This window comes from Vicia villosa, linkage group LG6 (assembly GCF_029867415.1).
Source record: "Vicia villosa cultivar HV-30 ecotype Madison, WI linkage group LG6, Vvil1.0, whole genome shotgun sequence".
In the NCBI taxonomy this organism is placed as follows: Eukaryota; Viridiplantae; Streptophyta; class Magnoliopsida; order Fabales; family Fabaceae; genus Vicia; species Vicia villosa.
In genome coordinates, this window is record NC_081185.1 from 102,335,003 (window position 1) to 102,339,738 (window position 4,736).

Here is a 4,736-nt window from a genome sequence, read left to right on the forward strand (position 1 = left end):
ATAATAAGCCAATGTTTCGTGAATCACACATAAACCAATTATTTGAGCAACATAATCTATTAAGACTCGGTCTCTTACATATCACAAGCATAAAAGACATTCACCATAGGTAACAAATATATTTTATTATAGTTATTTGATAATGCTATGCTAGTTAAGTTAGCTACACTTAAGTTTTTATTATGTTGGAATAGGTCATCTATAATTGGTCTCCTCTTTTATATTTAAATCATCATTACTATGAGATAAATAAACTCAATAATAGTTTCATTCATCCACCATCACTACTAGAAATACTCTGTTTTCCTGCGGATTTACCTGCGGATTTTTGCTAAATTTCCGCAGGAAATACGTTTCCTGCGGATTTTCCTGCGGTTATTTGTTCCCAGCTAAAACCTTCGTGGGTAATATTTTCAGCAGGAAATTCCGCAGGTAATTCTGTAGGTAAATCCGCAGGTAAATCCGCAGCTAATATGTGTCCAAATTAAAAAAAATTAATAAAATTTAATATATAATTGATAAATTGAGACTACATCTTTATTATGCATTTATTACCAGTGAAATAATAAATGACATACAAATGTTACCAAATCCGCTACAGCATTACCAACTTATTCTCCATTCTATTTATCAGAACTATGAAGAATGAGAAAAATTGCAAAGAAATTTCAACAGGAACATTTCTAAGTATATTGTTGCAATCTAAAACTCTTGCCACAATGTCCTATAAGCACTTTAGTCGGCATCCTTTCTTCTCATATGTGCCAGATATCTATCTGCTTCCGCTGAATTGCGTCAACCAGCGGCCCGGACTTCCTGCAGGATATTATACATTGAATTTAACACACAACAGGAAGGAAGCATACATGGCATGATTAATGGTAACAGAAAACCCATGTTATGTCTTTAGTTCATATACCATCCATTTATGACACTTCCAGCCAAAGAAAAAGTATAATCCAATTTTGAGCAACCAAATTAACTATGCAATACAATGCATCACTACATTAGATACTATAACAAATCTTGGTTCTTCTAGTTAATCCATATTCAAATTATTTAATTTAATCATACGAAATCACCAATTGCAATCATCATCTTATCAAATAAAATCATAATCAAATTAATTTGGAATTGATTAGTTTAACGTTTTTGTGATTTTCCCTCGCAATTTGAAACATACAAGTACCTAACTCAATAATGTCAGATCCACATGAATCAAGCACTATCAGTAGTTGTGCCGTGGTTGACAGATTTCGTTCACCAACTGTGAAGATGTATGGAATTAAAGCCACATTCCCACAAACAAATAAGCTTTTTAGAAAATAATCACTTCAAGTCAAGAATTAATAGTATTATGATTCATTCATCTCTGTATAATAAATTAATACAAGGAATATATAATTATAGTTACTAACTAATCTATTATAAGCCAAGTGGATTCATACTTCATACAAATTATAATACTATGTCAACCATAAGCAAGTCCAAGATTCCCATTGCAAAACTGAATTAAACCACTTCAACTAGAACGTTAACAAAGAAAGAAATCATAACAGTGGAAAGAAACTCTATATTTGTCACACATAATAAACAATAATTACTTCTTATCGGCAATAGCACGAAAAGGTAATAACGACGATAATTCTATGCTAATATGAAAATCAACCTGAGCATAATCAACAATAGCAACTAAGAAACACAACAGGAACAAATCAAAAGTAAAATAGAAGCAAAAAGAGGAAAAAATTTCGGTGAGGCATTTTAACGAATACCTTGTGAGCAAGATTGAAAGCTGCATTTTCTTCTCCTCATCGCTTCAACCGGTAAGCGTTCCTCCATTCTCAGCTTTATGATATCATATGCTTGTTGTAACTTTAACTCAAACTGAAACTTATATTAAAATCGAATCACTATGAAGTAACCGTAAAAACCGTAATGGAGTAAAAACTGTAAAAATGCAAAGAATCACGAAACAAAACTAACCTGCTCTAAGTTGAATTTTCGAGCGCAAACAGATTCTAAACCCCAACACGAATCGAATCCTGAGTCGATAACAATTCGAATCAGTTCCGAAATCCAAATCCAACCAATTCGAGACCAAGAGAATCTGCATCGTAATCGTTGTTGTTGTGTAAGAATTGAGAGGGAGAGAGCATGAGTTTGAGAGAGTGTCGCACAAGAGAAACCGAGAAAGCTTGAGCCAATGCGCGTGAGAAAAAGTGCTTCTCTGAAGAAGCGCTTCTGAATAAGTCGTGTTTTGCTTTCACCGAAGCTGCATTTTCAGAGGTCACTACTGCATAAGTATCTTAATCTTTCTTTCTACTATTTACCTTATTTTAATTTAATTTTTTAAAAATTTTATTTATTATTGAAATACACCAAAGTATATTATATATATAACTAAATATTTTTAATATTTATAAAAATAGAAAAAAAGTATTAAGTAAAGCTAATATATTTTTTTAATATCTCATTATATATATTATTTTAGTATAATAAAATAGATTTAAATGATTTTATCTTAATTTATTTTTATTAATTGAAAAATTAATTTTGACATTATAATATAAATATATTAAATTAAAAACTTGTATACCTTTAATTAAAATTTGTATACCTTTAATTTTACAAAGAGCAAATGAAGAACACGAACGACAGACCGCGAAGAGACGGACTGAAAGAGAGAAAGAACGGCAATACGACGCAGTAAAGAGGCAGATACGACGTTGCAGGAGCTTAGTGTCTCAGTAGTTTTATTCTCACATTTTTTGGTTTAACAATTAGTTTGAGATATAACATTAGCAAAGTATACCTAATCTTTGTTTCAATTAAATTACAATTAAATTTAGTGTCTTTGTGGTAGATACTTGATGCAAAATAGGTTGAAACTGGCATTCGATTCCTAGTCCTAGTCTGAGCTTCATAAAAACCATTTCAATCTTTTATATCTTTTTTAATTTTAATCTTTATCAGATTTTCTTTTCAATTTTTTATGATTTTTATAATTTTATTTTTTTAAAACTTTCATAGCCACTATTAAAATATAAGTTGAATAATTATATATATATATATATATATATATATATATATATATATATATATATAAAAGTTTGCATACCATTTATTTTACTAAAAACTAAGATTAAAATTAAATTAAAACTTAATTAAAATACATCATAAAAATAATTAATAATATAGATAAAATAAGAATTAAAAATTAAAACTAAAAATTAAAATTAAACTAAATAGAAAAACACCATAAAAATAATTAATAAAATAGAAAAAAATAATGATTTTATTTTGTAAAATTTAAACAAAGATTACAATTATTCATAGAAAAAATTTAAATATGTTCAAGCTGCAGCAAAATCCGCAGGAAACTTTCCTGCGGAATTACCTGCCGATTTTGTATTGTGGTTTAGTTTCATTCAAATAGATTTTCGCAGCAAAATCCGCAGAAACGTTTCCTGCGAATTTACCTGCGGATTTTGTATTGTAGTTACATTTTTTGTTGGAAATATATATTCCGCAGCAAAATTCGCAGGTATACCTGCGGAATTTTCTGCCAATTCTTAATCCGCTGGAACATTTATTTTATTTATTGATTTCCCAGGAAATTCCGCAGGTATACCTGCGGAAATTTTTCCGCAGGAAATTCCGCGGGTAAGTCGAGTATTTGTAGTAGTGCATATTCACATTCTATTATGTTGATCATTCAAACTATTATAATGAGTAGCCATTGTTGTCCTCTTTTGCATTCGAGCATTTAAACTACTATGTTCAAATTCATTTCGAATCACTTATAAATATTTTTCATCAGATATAAAAATTTATTAATGACCAATTTCTTCAAAGTTTTCTATAACAAAAGTAAAAGTAATCTTTGATTTTGTTTAGAGATTTAAATTAAATTATTCTTACGATTTTTTTTGCAGAAGTATGTCTTAAAATCTTAATTGATAAAGAGAAGAAAAACATATTTCAAGATATTCAGAAATCAAACGTCAGAAAAGCAGAGAAGTTGATAGAGGTCGCAGAACTGTAAAGTGGCAATCCAACGAAGATCGATCCTGATGCACGGTGGCGTTGCGTCTAACTCGTCTTACAAAACTGACTTGATTGTAAGATGAAAGGTGTCACTATCTATAAACCCTTTGTGAATTCTATCTTTCTCAATGCACCTCCTCACACTCAGCACTGTTGAGTTTTGTGCATGTATATAAATGACGAGTGAATTATTGATACATGAGATTTTATTTTTTTCTAATACACCTCCTTGCGCCGAACACTTTTGGGTTTAGTGCGCATATAAACAATGGATGACCTGAATCGATAGATTCATGATATTATGATAAAATTAGAATTTGAGTTAACTTATCCTTATAAAACCGACTTATAAAACGAAAATGTAACTCTTTATAAATTCTTTGTAAGCTTTATCTTTAACCAATAAAAAACTCAAATTTTTTCTAAACAAAACTACTAACCAATGTAAGACTCAAGTTTTCTCCAAATAAAACTACTGCGCTACTCCCCCTTGTAATCTCAATGAATTTGGAAAATGTATTATAAAGAAACAAAAGTGTTGAGTTTTGTTTTGTTAGGCACATGTGAAATTGAAATTGAGAATCGCTTTTCAATACCATGATTGAACTCTAGACCTGCCTTTTAGTCACTTCCCTTTTCATCGCCCATACTTTATTCTCCTCTGAATTTTCATCCACAAGTTCAAA

At 29.9% G+C, this 4,736-nt stretch overlaps 1 long non-coding RNA gene across 1 annotated transcript; it reads right to left on the bottom strand.

Annotated features, from left to right (window-relative positions):
- Nucleotides 1-498: 498 nt before the first annotated feature.
- On the bottom strand, nucleotides 499-2,310 carry LOC131611984 (uncharacterized). The gene is made up of 3 exons (XR_009287253.1): nucleotides 1,987-2,310; nucleotides 1,776-1,887; nucleotides 499-816 (listed from the first exon to the last, which is right to left on the bottom strand). It is a non-coding gene; the product is annotated as an uncharacterized LOC131611984 (long non-coding RNA).
- Between the last annotated feature and the right edge of the window lie 2,426 nt (nucleotides 2,311-4,736).